This window comes from Geotrypetes seraphini, unplaced genomic scaffold (genome assembly GCF_902459505.1).
Source record: "Geotrypetes seraphini unplaced genomic scaffold, aGeoSer1.1, whole genome shotgun sequence".
NCBI classification, from domain to species: Eukaryota; Metazoa; Chordata; class Amphibia; order Gymnophiona; family Dermophiidae; genus Geotrypetes; species Geotrypetes seraphini.
In genome coordinates, this window is record NW_022985980.1 from 328,455 (window position 1) to 351,627 (window position 23,173).

The 23,173-nt window shown below is 42.2% G+C and overlaps 2 long non-coding RNA genes across 4 annotated transcripts in view; both read left to right on the plus strand.

The window, feature by feature from the left end:
* Window positions 1-4,528, plus strand: part of LOC117352506 — a 96,911-nt gene extending 92,383 nt beyond the window's left edge. Inside the window, exon 4 of the long non-coding RNA XR_004537699.1 lies at window positions 4,435-4,528. This is a non-coding gene — a long non-coding RNA (uncharacterized LOC117352506). The remainder of the gene's footprint in view (window positions 1-4,434) is intronic.
* A 7,890-nt stretch (window positions 4,529-12,418) lies between these two features.
* LOC117352507 overlaps window positions 12,419-23,173 on the plus strand; it is a 33,956-nt gene continuing 23,201 nt past the window's right edge. The window contains exon 1 of one of the 3 annotated variants that reach the window (XR_004537701.1): window positions 12,419-12,511. This is a non-coding gene — a long non-coding RNA (uncharacterized LOC117352507). Of the gene's footprint in view, window positions 12,545-20,683; window positions 20,724-23,173 lie in introns of those variants that run through there. The other 2 variants (XR_004537700.1, XR_004537702.1) reach the window with 2 other exon arrangements.

The following is a 23,173-nucleotide window of genomic DNA, read 5'->3' on the forward strand; positions in this document are numbered from 1 at the left end:
GATCAACTCACTCCCGGCTAAAATCTCTGTTCTCAACTCAGTGGGGCGGTACCTTTAAAGGTTTATATAGCCCCATTCATCCATTCAGTTTCAGTAGTGCTATCATTTGATCTAATATACACATCTTGTCTCTTTTGATTCATTGACTGACAGGATTTTCACACAACCCGGCTTAAACATCCCTGCGATTAAGTCACTCCCTGCTAAAATCTCTCTTCTCAGTTCAGTGGAGCGGTACCTTTAAGGATTCATTGACTGACAGGACATTCACCCAACCTGTTTTAAACATCCCTGCATTGATCTCAACTTCCTGCAAAAATCCCTGAGCCCATCTTAGTGGAGCAGTTCCTTGGAGTTCTAGAAACCTTTAATTCATTCATTCTGTTTCAGCAGGTTCATCAATTGATCTAATATACACTTCTTCTCTCTTTTGATTCATTGAGTGACAGGATTTTCACCCAACCAGGATTAAAGATCCCTACAATCAACTCACTTCCTGCCAAAATCCCTCCTCCCAGCTCAGTGGGGCGGTACCTTTAAAGGTTTATATAGCCCCATTCATCCATTCTGTTTCAGTAGGGCTATCATTTGATCAAATATTCACATCTGGTCTCTTTTGATTCATTTACTGACAGGATTTTCACCCAACCCGGCTTAAACATCCCTGTGATCAACTTACTCCCTGCTAAAATCTCTGTTCTCAGCTCAGTGAGGTGGTACCTTTAAAGGTTTATATAGCCCCATTCATCCATTCTGTTTCAGTAGGGCTATCATTTGATCTAATATACACTTCTCTCTTTTGATTCATTGACTGACAGGGTTTTCACCCAACTCGGCTTTATACCTACCGGCGATTAACTCACTCCCTGCCACAATCCCTCCTCCCAGCTCACTGAGGAAGAACCTTTAAAGGTTTATATAGCCCCATTCATCTCTTCTTTTTAACTAGGGCTTTCAACTACTCTACATACATATCCTCTCTCTTTTGATTCATTGACTAACAGCATTGTCACCCAACCCGGCTTTAAGATCCCTGCAATCAACTCACTTCCTGCCAATATCTCTCTTCCCAACTCAGTGGAGTGAAACCTTTAATGGTTTCTAGAACCCCATTCATTCAATCTGTTTCACTCGTGCTATCATTTGATCTAATATATACATCTTCTCTCTTTTGATTCATTGACTGACATGATTTTCACCCAACTCGGCTTTATACCTACCGGTGATTAACTCACTCCCTGCCACAATCCCTCCTCCCAGCTCACTGAGGAAGAACCTTTAAAGGTTTATATAGCCCCATTCATCTCTTCTTTTTAACTAGGGCTTTCAACTACTCTACATACATATCTTCTCTCTTTTGATTCATTGACTGACAGGATTTTCACCTAACTCCGCTTAAACATCTCTGCGATCAACTCACTCCCTGCCAAAATTCCTCTTCCCAGCTCAGTAGAGCGGTACCTTTAAAGGTTTATACAGCTCCATTCATCCATTCTGTTTCAGTAGTGCTATCATTTGATCAAATATTCACATCTGGTCTCTTTTGATTCATTGACTGACTGGGTTTTCATCCAACCCGGCTTAAACACCCCTGCGATCAATCTCTGTTCTCAGCTCAGTGGGGCGGTACCTTTAAAGGTTTATATAGCCCCATTCATCCATTCTGTTTCAGTAGGGCTATCATTTGATCTAATATACACTTCTCTCTTTTGATTCATTGAATGACAGGGTTTTCACACAACTCGGCTTTATACCTACCGGCGATTAACTCACTCCCTGCAAAAATCCCTCCTCCCGGCTCACTGAAGAGGAACCTTTAAAGGTTTATATAGCCCCATTCATCTCTTCTTTTTAATTAGGGCTTTCAACTACTCTACATACATACCTTCTCTCTTTTGATTCATTGACTAACAGGATTTTCACCCAACCCGGCTTTAAAATCCCTGCAATCAACTCACTTCCTGCCAATATCTCTCTTCCCAACTCAGTGGGGCGGTACCTTTAAAGGTTTATACAGCTCCATTCATCCATTCTGTTTCAGTAGGGCTATCATTTGATCAAATATTCACATCTGGTCTCTTTTGATTCATTGACTGACAGGATTTTCACCCAAACGGCTTTACACATCCCTGCGATCAACTAACTTCCTGCCCAAATCCCTCCTCCCACGTCAGTGGAGCGGTAACTTTAAAGGTTTATATAGCCCCATTCATCTCTTCTTTTTAACTAGGGCTTTCAAATACTCTACATACATATCTTCTCTCTTTTGATTCATTGACTTACAGGATTTTCACCCAACCCGGCTTAAAGATCCCTGAAATCTACTCAGTTCCTGCCAATATCTCTCTTCCCAACTCAGTGGAGTGAAACTTTTAAAGGTTTATACAGCTCCATTCATCTATTCTGTTTCAGTAGAGCTATCATTTGATCAAATATTCACATCTGGTCTCTTTTGATTCATTGACTAACAGGATTTTCACCCAACCCGGCTTAAACATCCCTGCGATCAACTCACTCCCTGCTAAATCACTGTTCTCAGCTCAGTGGGGCGGTACCTTTAAAGATTTATATAGCCCCATTCATCCATTCTGTTTCAGTAGGGCTATCATTTGATCTAATATACACTTCTCTCTTTTGATTCATTGACTGACAGGGTTTTCACCCAACTCGGCTTTATACCTACCGGCGATTAACTCACTCCCTGCCCAAATCCCTCCTCCCGGCTCACTGAGGAAGAACCTTTAAAGGTTTATATAGCCCCATTCATCTCTTCTTTTTAACTAGGGCTTTCAACTACTCTACATACATATCCTCTCTCTTTTGATTCATTGACTAACAGCATTGTCACCCAACCCGGCTTTAAGATCCCTGCAATCAACTCACTTCCTGCCAATATCTCTCTCCCCAACTCAGTGGAGTGAAACCTTTAAAGGTTTCTAGAACCCCATTCATTCAATCTGTTTCACTCGTGCTATCATTTGATCTAATATATACATCTTCTCTCTTTTGATTCATTGACTGACATGATTTTCACCTAACTCGGCTTAAACATCCCTGTGATCAACTTACTACCGGCTAAAATCTCTGTTCTCACCTCAGTGGGGCGGTACCTTTAAAGGTTTATATAGCCCCATTCATCCATTCAGTTTCAGTAGGGCTATCATTTGATCTAATATACACTTTTTCTCTCTTTTGATTTATTGACTGACAGGGTTTTCACCCAAACGGCTTTACACATCCCTGCGATCAACTAACTTCCTGCCCAAATCCCTCCTCCCACGTCAGTGGAGCGGTAACTTTAAAGGTTTATATAGCCCCATTCATCTCTTCTTTTTAACTAGGGCTTTCAACTACTCTACATACATATCTTCTCTCTTTTGATTCATTGACTGACAGGATTTTCACCTAACTCGGCTTAAACATCTCTGCGATCAACTCACTCCCTGCCAAAATTCCTCTTCCCAGCTCAGTAGAGCGGTACCTTTAAATGTTTAAAGAGCCCCATTCATTCATTGTTTCAGTAGGGCTATCATTTGATCAAATATTCACATCTGGTCTCTTTTGATTCATTGACTGACAGGGTTTTCATCCAACCCGGCTTAAACACCCCTGCGATCAATCTCTGTTCTCAGCTCAGTGGGGCGGTACATTTAAAGGTTTATATAGCCCCATTCATCCATTCTGTTTCACTAGGGCTATCATTTGATCTAATATACACTTCTCTCTTTTGATTCATTGACTGACAGGGTTTTCACCCAACTAGGATTTATACCTACCAGCGATCAACTCACTCCCTGCCCAAATCCCTCCTCCCGGCTCACTGAAGAGGAACCTTTAAAGGTTTATATAGCCCCATTCATCTCTTCTTTTTAATTAGGGCTTTCAACTACTCTACATACATATCTTCTCTGTTTTGATTCATTGACTAACAGGATTTTCATCCAACCTGGCTTTAAGATCCCTGCAATCAACTCACTTCCTGCCAATATCTCTCTTCCCAACTCAGTGGGGCGGTACCTTTAAAGGTTTATACAGCTCCATTCATCCATTCTGTTTCAGTAGGGCTATCATTTGATCAAATATTCACATCTGGTCTCTTTTGATTCATTGACTGACAGGACATTCACCCAACCTGTTTTAAATATCCCTGGATTGACCTCAACTTCCTGCCAATATCCCTCCTCCTAGCTCAGTGGAGCAGTACCTTTAAAGGTTTATATACTCCCATTCATCCATTCTGTTTCTGTAGAGCTTTCAATTCAACTATATACACATCTTGTCTCTTTTTTGGTAATATATTCTGTGCTTTATTGAATTGTAATTCTCTCTTTTTCATGTAAAAGTGTTTTGTACTTTTCAAACAGTATTTGGAATTTTGTCTATTTCTCATAATGCTGCATTTTTAAAGGCCTCTCTCTCTTCTTTCCTCACCAGCACTGTCTCCACTGATTCGTTGACTGACGGGATTTTCACTCATCCGGGCTTTACAGATCACTGCAATCAACTCACTTCCTGCCATAATACCTACTCCCAGCTCAGCGAAGCGGTAACTTTAAAGGTTTATATAGCCCCATTCATCCATTCTGTTTCACTAGGGCTATCATTTGATCTAATATACACTTCTCTCTTTTGATTCATTGACTGACAGGGTTTTCACCCAACTCGGATTTATACCTACCAGCGATAAACTCACTCCCTGCCCAAATCCCTCCTCCCGGCTCACTGAAGAGGAACCTTTAAAGGTTTATATAGCCCCATTCATCTCTTCTTTTTAACTAGGGCTTTCAACTACTCTACATACATATCTTCTCTCTTTTGATTCATTGACTGACAGAATTTTCACACAACCCGGCTTAAACATCCCTGTGATCAACTCACTCCCGGCTAAAATCTCTGTTCTCAACTCAGTGGGGCGGTACCTTTAAAGGTTTATATAGCCCCATTCATCCATTCAGTTTCAGTAGTGCTATCATTTGATCTAATATACACATCTTGTCTCTTTTGATTCATTGACTGACAGGATTTTCACACAACCCGGCTTAAACATCCCTGCGATTAAGTCACTCCCTGCTAAAATCTCTCTTCTCAGTTCAGTGGAGCGGTACCTTTAAGGATTCATTGACTGACAGGACATTCACCCAACCTGTTTTAAACATCCCTGCATTGATCTCAACTTCCTGCAAAAATCCCTGAGCCCATCTTAGGGAGCAGTTCCTTGGAGTTCTAGAAACCTTTAATTCATTCATTCTGTTTCAGCAGGTTCATCAATTGATCTAATATACACTTCTCTCTTTTGATTCATTGACTGACAGGGTTTTCATCCAACCCGGCTTAAACATCCCAGCAATCAATCTCTGTTCTTAGCTTAGTGGGGTGGAACCTTTAAAGGTTTATATAGCCCCATTCATCCATTCTGTTTCAGTAGGGCTATCATTTGATCTAATATACACTTCTCTCTTTTGATTCATTGAATGACAGGGTTTTCACACAACTTGGCTTTATACCTACCGGTGATCATCTCACTCCCTGCCAAAATCCCTCCTCCTGGCTCACTGAAGAGGAACCTTTAAAGGTTTATATAGCCCCATTCATCTCTTCTTTTTAATTAGGGCTTTCAACTACTCTACATACATACCTTCTCTCTTTTGATTCATTGACTAACAGGATTTTCACCCATCCCGGCTTTAAAATCCCTGCAATCAACTCACTTCCTGCCAATATCTCTCTTCCCAACTCAGTGGGGCGGTACCTTTAAAAGTTTATACAGCTCCATTCATCCATTCTGTTTCAGTAGGGCTATCATTTGATCAAATATTCACATCTGGTCTCTTTTGATTCATTGACTGACAGGATTTTCACCCAAACGGCTTTACACATCCCTGCGATCAACTAACTTTCTGACCAAATCCCTCCTCCCACGTCAGTGGAGCGGTAACTTTAAAGGTTTATATAGCCCCATTCATCTCTTCTTTTTAACTAGGGCTTTCAACTACTCTACATACATATCTTCTCTCTTTTGATTCATTGACTTACAGGATTTTCACCCAACCCGGCTTAAAGATCCCTGCAATCTACTCAGTTCCTGCCAATATCTCTCTTCCCAACTCAGTGGAGTGAAACCTTTAAAGGTTTCTAGAACACCATTCATTCATTCTGTTTCACTAGTGCTATCATTTAATCTAATATATACATCTTCTCTCTTTTGATTCATTGGCTGACAGGATTTTCACCTAACTCGGCTTAAACATCTCTGCGATCAACTCACTCCCTGCCAAAATTCCTCTTCCCAGCTCAGTAGAGCGGTACCTTTAAAGGTTTAAAGAGCCCCATTCATTCATTTTGTTTAAGTAGGGCTATCATTTGATCTAATATACACTTCTTCTCTCTCTTGATTCATTGACTGACAGGGTTTTCATCCAAACCGGCTTAAACATCCCGGCGATCAATCTCTGTTCTCAGCTCAGTGGGGCGGTACCTTTAAAGGTTTATATAGCCCCATTCATCCATTCTATTTCAGTAGGGCTATCATTTGAACTCATATACACATCTTGTCTCTTTTGATTCATTGACTGACAGGATTTTCACACAACCCGGCTTAAACATCCCTGCGATCAAGTCACTCCTGGCTAAAATCTCTGTTCTCAACTCAGTGGAGCGGTACCTTTAAAGGTTTATATAGCCCCATTCATCCATTCAGTTTCAGTAGTGCTATCATTTGATCTAATATACACATCTTGTCTCTTTTGATTCATTGACTGACAGGATTTTCACACAACCCGGCTTAAACATCCCTGCGATCAAGTCACTCCCTGCTAAAATCTCTCTTCTCAGTTCAGTGGAGAGGTACCTTTAAGGATTCATTGACTGACAGGACATTCACCCAACCTGTTTTAAACATCCCTGCATTGATCTCAACTTCCTGCCAAAATCCCTGAGCCCATCTTAGTGGAGCAGTTCCTTGGAGTTCTAGAAACCTTTAATTCATTCATTCTGTTTCAGCAGGTTCATCAATTGATCTAATATACACTTCTTCTCTCTTTTGATTCATTGAGTGACAGGATTTTCACCCAACCAGGATTAAAGATCCCTACAATCAACTCACTTCCTGCCAAAATCCCTCCTCCCAGCTCAGTGGGGCGGTACCTTTAAAGGTTTATATAGCCCCATTCATCCATTCTGTTTCAGTAGAGCTATCATTTGATCTAATATACACTTCTCTCTTTTGATTCATTGACTGACAGGATTTTCACCCAACTCGGCTTTATACCTACCGGCGATTAACTCACTCCCTGCCACAATCCCTCCTCCCAGCTCACTGAGGAAGAACCTTTAAAGGTTTATATAGCCCCATTCATCTCTTCTTTTTAATTAGGGCTTTCAACTACTCTACATACATATCCTCTCTCTTTTGATTCATTGACTAACAGCATTTTCACCCAACCCGGCTTTAAGATCCCTGCAATCAACTCACTTCCTGCCAATATCTCTCTTCCCAACTCAGTGGAGTGAAACCTTTAAAGGTTTCTAGAACCCCATTCATTCATTCTGTTTCACTCGTGCTATCATTTGATCTAATATATACATCTTCTCTCTTTTGATTCATTGACTGACATGATTTTCACCTAACTCGGCTTAAACATCCCTGTGATCAACTCACTACCGGCTAAAATCTCTGTTCTCACCTCAGTGGGGCGGTACCTTTAAAGGTTTATATAGCCCCATTCATCCATTCAGTTTCAGTAGGGCTATCATTTGATCTAATATACACATTTTGTCTCTTTTGAGTCATTGACTGACAGGACATTCACCCAACCTGTTTTAAATATCCCTGGATTGACCTCAACTTCCTGCCAATATCCCTCCTCCTAGCTCAGTGGAGCAGTACCTTTAAAGGTTTATATAGCCCCATTCATCCATTCTGTTTCAGTAGGGCTTTCAATTTATCTAATATACACATATTGACTCTTTTGATTCATTAAATAACAGGATTTTCACCCAACCCCACTTAAACATCCCTGCAATCAACTCACTTCCTGCCAAAATCCCTGAGCCCTGCTTAGTGGAGCAGTTCCTTGGAGTTCTAGAAACCTTTAATTCATTCATTCTGTTTCAGCAGGTTCATCAATTGATCTAATATACACTTCTTCTCTCTTTTGATTCATTGAGTGACAGGATTTTCACCCAACCCAGATTAAAGATCCCTACAATCAACTCACTTCCTGCCAAAATCCCTCCTCCCAGCTCAGTGGAGCGGACTCTTGACCAAATAATTTTGACTCTTATTTTCATTGATAACCTTTCTCATTTAACTTTGGCCCATCATCATTTAATACTTGGCCATAATTATATCTCATTCCTGTCTTAGAATTATATTTGAATTCCCCCTTTGCCCCAGTTCTCCTTGAACATAGTATAACCTCCATAAGCTTACAGCTCTCCTCTGAGTTATCCTTCCTTGCCATCCCGCTGTACCCCTTTATTCTCCTCTCTCTCCCACTTCCCAGGCCTTCCTCTTCCGCCCTTCACTAAGCCTCTACCCCAGACCAACAATTTCCAACATGACCAGCCTCACTCATAATCTCACTGCCCTTCTCCTCCTCTACCTGCTTAGCACAAGAGGCTTAATCACAAATGTTCTAGCATTTGAACCAATCCCAACCTACTCCACTGTGAATAGAATCCCCGGCTCTGACAAATTCCTCCGCCCCCACCGACTTTTACATGATTGCTCAGAAGCAGGTCCTTTCCCAATTCCTGTGATCAACACCACTCGCCACCCTCCCAGACCATCACCTAAAAGAAAGCGATCTCTAAAACACTTGCAACGTACGATACCCTCCTGCCCCCCACAACAAACCATTCTTCCTTGTGCCTACCTGAACATCCGCTCAGTTAGAAATAAGGCCCAGCTCATCAAAGATTGGCTGGAAGAAACTCGCTTAGATATGGTCCTCCTAACCGAAACATGGCTCATTTCCGACCAGGACACCATCATAGGAGACATTCTGCCTCCACATTACAAAATTATCACTCTCTCAAGAAATTCAAAAAGAGGAGGTGGCCTCGCTATCATTCTCCAAAGCCACCTTCACTTCCAAGTCCTAGACTCCAAATTAACCAACGACCTAGAAATCCTCACCTGTAAAATTTCCAAAACAGAATGCATAGACAACCTAATCGTCACGCTATTTTACATACCCCCTAATAAATGGAATCAAGCAAAAGAGGATTACTATGAGTACCTACTCACGAACTCTTCCGCAGGCACCTACAATCTCTTAGCAGGAGACATCAACCTACACCTAGAACAGGTAGAAAATTCAAACGTCACTGATCTTCTCTCCTTCCTCACATCGCTAGGCTTCACCAAACCCCCCCAAACCACAACCCACAACAAAGGACACCACCTTGACCTTATCACCTTTCTCTCCAATTCCAACACCACTCCCAATATAACTCTCTTAGACCAAACCTGGTCAAACACCCCCTGGTCCGACCACCTCCTGTGCAATTTTGATATAGCCTGGCACAAAAAACAACCTGACAAAAAGCCTAACCCCAACCATATAAAGCAATCCATATGGACAAGAGAACAACTAAATCCAGCAGACTTCTGGTCACACTACACTTTCATCTCCGACTCCGACGTAGACCCCAATTTCCACCTAAACTGGGAAAAATTTAGCGACCAAGTCCTTAACACCACTGCTCCTCTTAGACTTCGCTCGAAAACAACTCGCCCCTCAAACAGCTGGTTTGACGCGGACCTCCTGACCATAAAACGAGAAGTTCGGAAACTTGAAAGAACCTGGTGTAAATCAGGGACTGACTTAGACAGACTCACCTGGCGACTAAAAGTCAAAGAATACAAAAAACTGATCATCGATAAGCGCAGCAAACACTACTCCCAACTAATAAACTCCCCTTCTCTAAACAGTAAAGCACTTTTTAGACTAGTTAACTCTCTACTCGATATAGACTCTCACAAACGCCCCATCTCCGTCCTCCCGCCCTCCGCTATCACTCTAGCCGACCACTTCGCCAACAAAATCCACACTCTAAAACTGTCTCTTATAACCCCCAGCCCCGAACCTCCACTCAACCTACCTACAACAGATACTGAAGGTTCAAGAGCCGACATGTCCTGGACCTCCTTTGAAAATCCTGACTGGAATCTATTCCTCAAACTTTACTCTAAATACGCCAACTCCAACTGCCTATTAGACACCTGTCCTCCCACCATCATGAAATCCGCCCCCCCCTCATTCAAAGCTGAACTATTCAACTGGGTATCTCTATGCCTATCCACTGGACACTTCCCGATTGAACTTGGCCACATCCTCATCTCCCCTATCCCTAAACACCCCAAGGAACCAATCTCTTCCATCACCAACTACAGACCCATCGCCAACATACCACTCTTCCAAAAACTCATGGAAGGCCTAGTCAACAACGACCTCACGAAATACCTTGACAAGTACAACATTCTTCACGACTCCCAGTCCGGTTTCAGACTAAACCATAGCACTGAAACAATCTTAACTGCCCTGACAAGTTACCTCCTCCACCTGTTCTCGCTGGGCAAAAGCGCCCTGATACTCCAATTTGACCTGAGCAGCGCCTTCGACCTAGTCGACCACGAAATTTTGCTCCGGTGCCTTGACTCCATCGGCATCTCCGGACAAGTAATAAACTGGTTCACAGGTTTCCTAACTAACCGTACCTACCAGGTCCATAGTAATGGAGCCTTCTCCCACCATTGGCGTAACCCTTGTGGAGTCCCACAAGGCTCTCCTCTTTCCCCCTCCCTATTCAATATTTACCTGGCCCCTCTGGCACGATCCCTAGCTGACTCAAACCTAAAATCGTTCATATATGCAGACGACATCACCATCATTGTTCCCATCACCTCACTCACTCTAGAAACGGAACAACTCATCTCTTCTATTCTCACCAAGTTAGAAATATGGACCTCCAAATTCAAATTAAAACTGAACCCTGAAAAAACCAAAATTTTCCTAGCGAGTCCAAACCATAAATTAACAAACACCTCCCTTAAACTGAATGGACTAGATTACCCTATCCTACCCACCATAAAAATCCTTGGAGTCATCCTGGACCGCACTCTAACCTTCGATGACCATACCAGTGCCCAGGTGAAAAAATGTTTCTGCACCCTCTGGAAACTGCGCACCATCAAACGCTACTTCGACCACCAAGCCTTCCGACTACTCGTTCAATCTCTGGTGCTACGCATATTAGACTACTGCAACATTATTTACCTCGGAACCTATAAAAATACCATCAAACGTCTAAGAATAGTCCAAAATGCAGCCGTCCGCCTCATTTACGATCTCAAAAAATATGACCATGTCAGCCCCTACTACACCAAACTCCATTGGCTCCCAGTTGAGGCAAGGATCACCTTTAAGTTCGCCTGCCTTTGTTTCAAAACTCTAACTGGCTCCTCCCCAATCTACCTGTCTGAGCATCTTGAAATAGCAGGCCCCTCCCGCACACGAAACGCCCATTTATTCACCTTTCCCTCCCTAAAAGGCTGCCTCTATAAGAGATTCATTGATAGAACCCTAGCATTCCAAGCGGGCAAATGGAACAATTGCCTAACTGACCTCATCTCCAACTCCCCGCCTTATCACCTGTTCAGGAAGTCACTAAAAACCTTCCTCTTCGACAAATTCCGCTAACTCTGCCTTCCCCCCTTCCCTGCTCCCTCCCTACCTTGATATGACCACTCTTACCCAATCTCGGTTTTGACCTAATGGCCCCTCAGGCCTCCATAGCTTATGCCTTTTCATGGCCTTATATTCAACTTCGCTGTAAATGTAACACCGTTATAATTTGTAACATCGCTGTAAATGTACAGCCTCTTCTTAGCACATGCCTTTTCACTGCCATATATGCAACATCGCCTTAATTGTAAAAACGCTGTAATAGGTAACTTTACTGTAAATGTATGTAACTTCGCTGTTAATTTTCACTGCCATTTATGTAACATCGCTGTAAATGTAACAACGCTGTAATATGTAACTTCGCTGTAAATGTACAGTCTCTTCTATTGTTAACCGCATAGAACTTCCATGGTATTGCGGTATACAAGAATAAAGTTATTATTATTATTATTATTATTATTATTAACTTTAAAGGTTTATATACTCCCATTCATCCATTCTGTTTCTGTAGAGCTTTCAATTCATCTATATACACATCTTGTCTCTTTTTTGGTAATATATTCTGTGCTTTATTGAATTATAATTCTCTCTTTTTCATGTAAAAGTGTTTTGTACTTTTAAAACAGTATTTGGAATTTTGTCTATTTCTCATAATGCTGCATTTTTAAAGGCCTCTCTCTCTTCTTTCCTCACCAGCACTGTCTCCACTGATTCGTTGACTGACGGGATTTTCACTCATCCGGGCATTACAGATCACTGCAATCAACTCACTTCCTGCCATAATACCTACTCCCAGCTCAGCGAAGCGGTACCTTTTAAAGGTTTAAAGAGCCCCATTCATTCATTCTGTTTCAGTAGGTGCTATCATTTGATCTAATATACACTTTTTCTCTCTTTTGATTTATTGACTGACAGGGTTTTCACCCAAACGGCTTTACACATCCCTGCGATCAACTAACTTCCTGCCCAAATCCCTCCTCCCACGTCAGTGGAGCGGTAACTTTAAAGGTTTATATAGCCCCATTCATCTCTTCTTTTTAACTAGGGCTTTCAATTACTCTACATACATATCTTCTCTCTTTTGATTCATTGACTGACAGGTATTTCACCTAACTCGGCTTAAACATCTCTGCGATCAACTCACTCCCTGCCAAAATTCCTCTTCCCAGCTCAGTAGAGCGGTACCTTTAAATGTTTAAAGAGCCCCATTCATTCATTCTGTTTCAGTAGGGCTATCATTTGATCTAATATACACTTATTCTCTCTCTTGATTCATTGACTGACAGGGTTTTCATCCAACCCGGCTTAAACACCCCTGCGATCAATCTCTGTTCTCAGCTCAGTGGGGCGGTACCTTTAAAGGTTTATATAGCCCCATTCATCCAGACTTGCCATAAGAACAGCAGTGGTGTTCAACTTTGGGATGTTAACTACTTGTTGGTCTACCTTGGTGTACACTGCCTTGGTGTACACCGCTTTGGGGGGGGGGGGGTGTTGATCCATCCATTCTGTTTCACTAGGGCTATCATTTGATCTAATATACACTTTTTTTTATTGAACGTAGTTCTAAAGTCCGCTCCAGAAACACAGCTAGAGAGAAAAACTCCTTCCAATAGGGAGAAAAGATCTCTGGCTTAAAAACCGTGCTCAAATCAATGCTTGAAATTTAAAGGTTTAAAGGTTCCTGTTTTGCTTAGGTCATGCAGATACTTGTTCAGGAATGTTAGAAGAGGAAAAAGCATGCAGAGCACAGCTCATGTGATTGTTTGCATGTTCAAGTTTGTTTGCATACATGCTCACTTGTTTCTGTGCTTACACTGCTTGTGTGTCTGTGTTGGCTTTTTGTGTGGCTAGTTGCTAGAAAAAATCATGACATGATAGGGTGTTTAAATCGGGGAGGAGTCCACATCTTGACGCAGTCAGACGTTGAACCTGAACACAAGTGTTGTTACTCTGGGTACCCTGCTGCTATTGCTGAAAGGGAAGAGATTAAATGGTTGTAATACAGTATAATCAAGCAGATGGAAGAGTACGGATTAAAAACCATCCACCTAAAGTCAATGATTATTGTCCAACCTTATAAATATAAATGCTATGGCAATGTGTACACAAAATTAATTAAAAACACAGGAACTGTGAGCCGGCAATAAAGATACGTTCCATCTAAGTTTCAAAAGCCTTACTGGAAACATTGCACAATTAAGGCAGTTGTAACCTGAAAAAAAAGGATCCTATTTCCCAAAATCCCCAGTCTTAAAACTTTAACAATGCACCAAAGGATCGTAGCCCAGTCTCAAGGATCTCTTGGCATGTGTAAACACATAAAAACAACAGGTGCACAAGATATGAATTTCGGGAAAATTGTTTGGGTAGTCCACACAAAACAACAGTGGTATCCTTATTAGCAGTGTCCCACGCTGAAACTCATTAGAATGGGTGCAACTCTGTGTCCTCACTATAGATTGCTGAGAGTGCTGAAGGCAAGAGGAAAAAATAGGGGATAAGGATTGCAAAAACCTATATATAAATGAAAGAAAGAGAAGCATATGAGCGCCACATACCTCGATACACAGCATCTGCGAGGCCATTAGGTGGCCTAGTTGGTTGCACAGGCGTAGACGTTGTGGGTCCTAGTTTATACAATAGACCACAATGACTTAGTGACAGACAATGGGTGGTACCTTCAATACATAAGATAGGACAAAAGAAACCCATTAAACTTAAAAAACTTACCCGCGTATGATGGAGATGACCATCCATGAAACGTGTGTGCTGCCCGCCAAGAAGCACTGGTATCTTGGTATCTTCAAAGGAGAAATCACAATTAGGAATGGGGTACACATAAGCTGGAAGAGGGTAGGGGTTTGAAGATCTTGCACACGGAGGTTACTTACTGCGTATGATGGGATAGAGGGGGACACAAGTGTAGCTATGGGTGGTTCCGCAGCTGGGGCCAAACTATATACATTGTTTGAACCTGTGGAGAAAAAGCGGTGTCCAGATTATTATCTCGCACCCCAGAAATGGTAGAAATAACAATGGTTAAGGATTGTAGGGGTTTGAACATCTTGCACATGGCAGTTACTTGCCACGTACGATAGGGCTTGAACATGAGATGTGCTATTGTGGTGGACGCATGAGGAGCCATAGGATTCGAACTTGTGAATATAAATCAGTGGATATATTTGTATGTTTCAGACATTGAAAGGAGAAATTACAATGTGGAATGGTGTACACATATGCTGAAAGGGGGGTAGAGGCGTGCTTAACATCAAACAGGGAGGATACGCACAATGTATGATAGGGCTTGAAGATACTTTTGGTGCCATTTTGGGTGAAGCATGGGGAGCCATAGGGTGTTCCGCTGGTGGAGCCACAGTATACACATAATGGTTTAAACCTGTGGAGATCAAGCATTGCACATATTGTTATCGTAGTCTGGTCCATTGACCTAAATAGTAAAAATCTAAACAAGTATACAAATTGAATAACGTACTTAATGAAGCTTGTGGAGTACAAGTGGGGGTCACAGTGCGGGACAGCATTAAGTTATGCAAAGCCTCACTGTGTCTAACGACCTCCTTCATCATCCCCTGGTTATGCCTCTGTTGCTCCACAATCATATTTATCGGCGCAAGATTCTGCCTCTGGAGATCCATTACAATTTGATGGAGATCCTGGTTCTGCCTATGGAGATCAAGCATTGCATTAGTGTGAATCTGCATCACTGTGGTAAGGCTAGCAATATTCTGAGACATTGCTTGTGCACCCTCACCAATCAATCAAATCGGGAAAGATTCTGGAAGACTGGAAGCTGGCAAATGTTACACCGATCTTCAAGAAAGGTTCGAGGGGAGATCCGGGAAACTACAGACCGGTGAATCTGACCTGATGGTAGAGGCGCTAATAAAGGACCACATCATTGATCACCTTGATAGACATGGGCTGACGAGGACCAGTCAGCACGGTTTTAGCAAAGGCAGATCGTGTTTGACGAACTTGCTGCACTTCTTTCAGGGAGTAAAGGGCGACAAGTAGATAGACAAGTAGATAGACAAGGGCGACGCGATCGACATTGTATATCTGGATTTTCAGAAGGCGTTTGACAAGGTTCCGCATGAACAACTACTTCGGAAAATTGCAAGCCATGGAATGGAGGGTGAAATACTCACGTGGATTAAAAACTGGCTGGATCATAGGAAACAGAGTGGGGGATAAATGGACAATACTTACACTGGAAGAGCGTCACCAGTGGGGTACCGCAGGGCTCGGTGCTTGGACTCGTGCTCTTCAACATCTTTATAAATGATCTAGACATTGGTAAGACGAGTGAGGTGATTAAATTTGCAGATGATACAAAGTTATTCACAGTAGTGAAGACACAGGGGGATTATGAAGATCCGCAACGTGACGTAATCATGCTCGAGGAATGGGCATCAACATGGCAGATGAGGTTCAACGTGGATAAGTGTAAAGTGATGCATGTAACAAAAATCTCATGCACGAATACAGGATGTCCGGGGCAGTAGTTGGAGAGACCTCCCAGGTAAGAAACTTGGGAGTTATGAGTGGCCAGTCAATGAAGCCGTCCACACAATACGGCGGCGGCAAAAAGGACGAACAGAATGCTAGGAATGATAAAGAAGGGGATCACGAACAGATCGGAGAAGGTTATCATGCCGCTGTACCGGGCCATGGTGTGCCCACACCTGGAGTATTGCGTCCAGCACTGGTCGCCGTACATGAAGAAGGACATGGTACTACTCAAAAGGGTCCAGAAAAGAACAACTAAGATGGTTAAGCGGCAGGAGGATTTGCCATACAGCGAAAGATTAAAGAAACTGGGCCTCTTCTCCCTCGAGCAGAGGAGATTGAGAGGGGACATAAATGAAACATTCAAGGTACTGAAGGGAATAGACTTAGTAGATAAGGACAGGTTGTTCACTCTCTCCAAGGTAGGGAGAATGAGAGGGCACTCTCTAAAATTGAAAAGGGATAGATTCCGTACGAATGTAAGGAAGTTCTTCTTCACTCAGAGAGTGTTAGAAAACTGGAATGCTCTTCCAGAGGCTGTTATAGAGGAAAACACCCTCCAAGGATTCAAGACAAAGTTAGACAAGTTCCTGCTGAACCAGAACGTACGCAGGTAGGGCTAGTCTCAGTTGGGGCACTGGTCTTTGACCAAGGACCGCCGCGTGAGCGGACTGCTGGGCATGATGGACCATTGGTCTGACCCAACAGCGGCAATTCTTATGTGCGTCCCGAGCTTGCCTGTCCCAACGGGCCCTCACACACCCTTTCACTAGGACCTCCCTCGCCCTCGAGGGGACACCCGGCAAGGCAAATTGAGGAGACAAAGGGCATGATTGCTGTGTGAACACTGTCTGGTCCACTGTCTCATCTTCAACATCTTGCAAGGTGGGCTGAATTTGATTCACAGGGTAGGTCAATTGAGAACGTTCTAAAAGGGAAAAAAAAAGGTTAAAAACAAACAAAGAAATATTCACCCAATACTCACATCTTGCAGGGCTCGGTGCTTGGACCTGTGCTCTTCAACATCTTTATAAACAATCTGGACACTGGTATGATGAGTGAGGTGATTAAATTTGCGGACGATACGAAGTTATTCAGAGTAATGAAGACACAGGGGGATTGTGAAGATCTGCAACGTGACATAATCAAGCTTGAGAAATGGGCATCGACATGGCAAATGAGGTTCAACATGGATAAGTGTAAAGTGATACATGTCGGGAACAAAAATTTCATGCATGAATACAGGATGTCCAGGGCGATACTTGGAGAGACCTCCCAGGAAAGAGACTTGGGAGTTCTGATCTACAAGTCAACGAAGCCGTCTGCAGAATGCACGGGGGCAGCAAAAAGGGCGAACAGAATGCTAGGAATAATTAAGAAGGGGATCACAAACAGATCGGAGAGGGTTATTATGCCACTGTAGCGGGCCATGGTGCGCCCTCACCTGGAATACTGTGTCCAGCACTGGTCGCTGTACATGAAGAAGGACACGGTACTACTCGAAAGGGTCCAGAGAAGAGCGACTAAAATGGTTAAGAAGCTGGAGGAGTTGCCGTACAGTGAGAGATTGGAGAAACTGGACTTCTTCTCCCTTGAAAAGAGGAGACTGAGGCGGGACTTGATCGAAACGTTCAAAATACTAAAAGGAATAGACTTAGTAGAGAAAGACAGACTGTTCACCCTCTTCAAGGTAGGGAGGACGATAGGGCACTCTCTAAAGTTGAAAGGGGATAGATTCCGTACAAACATAAAAAAATTCTTCTTCACCCAGAGAGTGGTGGAAAGCTGGAATGCTCTTCCAGAGTCTGTTATAGGGGAAAACACCCTCTAGGGTTTCAGGACAAAGTTGGACAAGTTCCTGCTAAACTGGAACGTACACAGGTGAGGCTGGACTCATTTAGAGCACTGGTCTTTGACCTGAGGGCCGCCGCGTGAGCAGACTGCTGGGCAGGATGGACCACTGGTTTGACCAGGCAGCGGCATTTCTTATGTTATGTTCTTGCAAATGGCAGGCAAACTACTCACCCTCGTCTGCATAAAGGTCCGGGGAAAACCAAGATGCTCGTCCCCCGACCTGTCCCAGTAAAGCCAAAAGCGACGTCCCCTCCTTTGTATGCTCTGAAGGAAGAAACAAAGCAGATATTTTACATAATAGACATAAATATGCACCGTACAAGAATACATCACAACCTCCTGAAATCACAACTCACCTAGAAAAGGACTTGGGGGTTTTGGTGGATAAAACAATGAAACCGGCGGTACAATACGCAGCGGCCTCAAAAAAGGCGAACAGAATGTTGGGCATTATCATGATCGTGATTGCCAGAAATAGGGTTTTCTGGTGTGTGCTTGCAGTGGTTTGAGAGATTCTTAAGAAAAAGACGATATAAAGTGTTGAAGGAGGGATCTTGTTCTGACACTGGATACTTACTCCATCTGACATATAAGTTTCAAGTTTATTCATGTATTTGATTGAACGCTTTTCCTAAGATACTAAGCGTTGTACAATAATAATTAAAAACTTTTACAAACATACAAAAAATCAGACCATTTTTACGTACTTAGTTATTAAAACCACAAGGGTACAATAGGAAGGGGGGGAGAACTACAATATTTATTGAGAAAAGGTACATAAAAAGGGAAGTACATTAGGGTAGGGAGAAGTTAACAGCTTTGCTGGACTTAATCAAATGATTAATTAAAGGCATCTTTACAAAGGAAAACTTTTTTAATTACTTTTAAACTTCTGTATATTTTATTAGGATCTTATATGAGTACATTGACTATGATTTCACTGAATTCAGATGAATGGATTTTTTTTCTAAGCTATGATATACTGTATATTTCTACTAATTCCTATCAATTCAGATACGGACTTGTTTATTCCTAGATTGTTGGAGGCTGTTGAACAGGTCAGATAATGGTCTTTGACATATTGGCTTAAACATAATATATAAAAGACTTTCATGGTTCAGTTTACAGAAAGAACTTATTCCAGCTTCTATTCACATATAACACCACTATGCATCAATGAACTTAGTCACCCTATTCAGTCCACCATGAAGATACTGAGTGTAACCATGAAAGACCAGGTGGACTCCTTAATCAGAAAGGGTTTTTTCACTCTCTGGAAACTTAGATCCATTAAATCATATTTTGATACGTCAGCATTCAGAACCCTGGTTCAATCCCTCGTACTAAGTCAACTTGACTACTGTAACATCGCCTATTTAGCAATTTCCCAAAAGAATATGCGACGTTTACAATTAATGCAAAATGCAGCGGTCAGACTAATCTACGGGCTACAGAAATTTGATCACGTGACACCATAATACCGATAGTTGCATCGGCTACCGATGGAAGCACGCGTGAAGTTTAAGTTTGCCTGCCTCTGCTTTTAAAGTACTATACGGACTAGCCCCTAAATACATAACTGACCTTTTCTCCTTCTCAGCCAACAGACACAAGAGAAGCTCACATTCAAACTTCGTTTCCCCCCCCCCAGTTAAAGGTTGTAAACTGAAAAAAACACCATGAACACCTTCTCTCACATCAAGCAGCATTATTGGGTAAAGATCTATAACAATTGCTTTTGCCCACTACTTATGAGGAATTCAGGAAGCGTCTAAAAACATACCTGTTCCTAAAGTATCTAGACAACTGACCCGTACATCTCTTTCTCCTCAATAATGGTTTTCTTGACCTATTAATCACTTTCTTCCACCACTCTTAAGTTTAATCAATTTGTACCTTTGTTTAATCTTTTGTAAACCGCATAGAACATCAGGGTACTGCGGTATATAAACTGTTATTATTATTATTATATAGCACAGTTACTTACCGTAACAGGTGTTATCCAGGGACAGCAGGCAGCTTTGCTCACATATGGATGACGTCACCGACGGAGCCCGGATGCGGAAGCTCACAAGCAGACTTGTTTGTAGAAACTAGAAGTTTTGAGTCAGCCGTACCACGCATGCGAGAATGCCTTCCCGCCCAGCACAGGGCACGTCTCCTCAGTTCAGATAGCTAGCAGAGAAGCCAACTAGGGGAGGTGGGTGGGTTGTGAGAATAGCTGCCTGCTGTCCCTGGATAACACCTTACCTTACAGTACCTTTAAAGGTTTACATAGGCCCATTCATCTATTCTGTTTCAGTAGGACTCTCAATTCATCTATATATACATCTTGTCTCTTTTTTGGTAATATACTCTCTGCCTCATTGAATTGTAATTCTCTCTCTTTCATTTAAAAGTGTTTTTGTACTTTTCAAATAGTATTTGGAATTTCGACTGTTACTCATAATGCTGTATTTTTAAAGGCCTCTCTCTTCTTTCCTCACCAGCCCTGTCTCCACAGATTCATTGACTGACAGGGTTTTCACCCAACCCGGCTTCACACATCCCTACGATCAACTCACTCCCTGCCAAAATCCATCTTCCCAGCTTAGTGGAGCGGTACCTTTAAAGGTTTAAAGAGCCCCATTCATTCATTCTGTTTCAGTAGGGCTTTCAATACATCTAATATACACTTCTCTCTTTTGATTCATTGACTGACAGGGTTTTCATCCAACCCGGCTTAAACATCCCTGCGATCAATCTGTTCTCAGCTCAGTGGGGCGGTACCTTTAAAGGTTTATATAGCCCCATTCATCCATTCTGATTCAGTAGGGCTATCATTTGATCTAATATACACTTCTCTCTTTTGATTCATTGACTGACAGGGTTTTCACCGAACTAGGCTTTATACCTCCCGGCGATCAACTCACTCCCTGCCAAAATCCCTCCTCCCAGCTCACTGGAGAGGAACCTTTAAAGGTTTATATAGCCCCATTCATCTCTTCTTTTTATTAGGGCTTTCAACTACTCTACATACATATCTTCTCTCTTTTGATTCATTGACTAGCAGGACATTCACCCAAACTGTTTTAAACATCCCTGCATTGACCTCAACTTCCTGCCAATATCCCTCCTCCTAGTTCAGTGGTGCAGGACCTTTAAAGGTTTCTATAGCCCCATTCATCCATTCTGTTTCAGTAGGGCTTTCAATACATCTAATATACACATCTTGACTCTTTTGATTCATTAAATGACAGGATTTTCACCCAACCCCACTTAAACATCCCTGCAATCAACTCACTTCCTGCCAAAATCCCTGAGCCCAGCTCAGTGGAGCGGAACTTTAAAGGATTCTAGAACCCCATTCATTCATTCTGTTTTAGTAGGGCTATCATTTGATCTAATGTACACATCTCTCTTTTGATTCATTAAATGACAGGATTTTCACCCAACGCCACTTAAACATCCCTGCAATCAACTCACTTCATGCCAAAATCCCTGAGCCCAGCTTAGTGGAGCAGTACCTTGGAGTTCTAGAAACCTTTAATTCATTCATTCTGTTTCAGCAGGTTCATCAATTGATCTAATATACACTTCTTCTCTCTTTTGATTCATTGAGTGACAGGATTTTCACCCAACGCGGATTAAAGATCCCTACAATCAACTCACTTCCTGCCAGAATCCCTCTTCCCAGCTCAGTGGAGCAGAACCTTTAAAGGTTTCTAGAACCCCATTCATTCAATCTGTTTCGGTAGGGCTTTCATTTGATCTAATATACACATCTTCTCTCTTTTTGAGTCATTGACTGATGTGGTTTTCACCCAACCCGGCTTTAGACATCCCTACGATCAACTCACTTCCTGCTAAAATCCCTGAGCCCAGCTTAGTTGAGCGGTTCCTGTAAAGGTTTATATATTCCCATTCATCCATTCTGTTTCTGTAGCGCTTTCAATTCATCTATCTTGTCTCTTTTTTGGTAATATATTCTGTGCTTCATTGAATTGTAATTCTCTCTCTTTCATGTAAAAGTGTTTTGTACTTTTCAAATAGTATTTGGAATTTTGACTATTTCTCATAATGCTGTATTTTTAAAGGTCTCTCTCTCTTCTTTCCTCACCAGCCCTGTCTCCACAGATTCATTGCTGACGGGGTTTTCACCCAACCCGGCTTCACACATCCCTACGATCAACTCACTCCCTAACAAAATCCCTGAGCCCAGCTAGTGGAGCGGAACATTTAAAGGTTTCTAGAACCCCATTCATTCATTCTGTTTCAGTAGGGCTATCATTTGATCTAATATACACATCTTCTCTCTTTTGATTCATTCACTGTAAGGGTTTTCACCCAACTTGGCTTTACACATCCTAGAGAGCAATTCACTCCCTGCCAAAATCGCTCCCAGCTCAGTTGAGTGCTACCTTTAAAGGTTTATATAGCCCCATTCATCCATTCTGTTTCAGTAGGGCTATCATTTGATCTAATATACACTTCTCTCTTTTGATTCATTGACTGACAGTATTTTTTCCTAACTCGGCTTAAACATCTCTGCGATCAACTCACTCCCTGCCAAAATCCATCTTCCCAGCTTAGTGGAGCGGTACCTTTAAAGGTTTATATAGCCCCATTCATCTCTTCTTTTTAATAAGGGCTTTCAACTACTCTACATACATATCTTCTCTCTTCTGATTCATAGACTTACAGGATTTTCACCCTTCCCGGCTTAAGGATCTCTGCAATCAACTCAGTTCCTGCCAATATCTCTCTTCCCAATTCAGTGGAGTGAAACTTTAAAGATTTCTAGAACCCCATTCATTCATTCTGTTTCACTAGGGCTATTATTTGATCTAATATATACATCTTCTCTCTTTTGATTCATTGACTGACAGTATTTTTTCCTAACTCGGCTTAAACATCTCTGCGATCAACTCACTCCCTGCCAAAATCCATTTTCCCAGCTTAGTGGAGCGGTACCTTTAAAGGTTTAAAGAGCCCCATTCATTCATTCTGTTTCAGTAGGGCTCTCATTTGATCTAATATACACTTCTTCTCTCTTTTGATTCATTGACTAACAGCATTTTCACCCAACCCGGCTTAAACATACCTGCGATCAACTC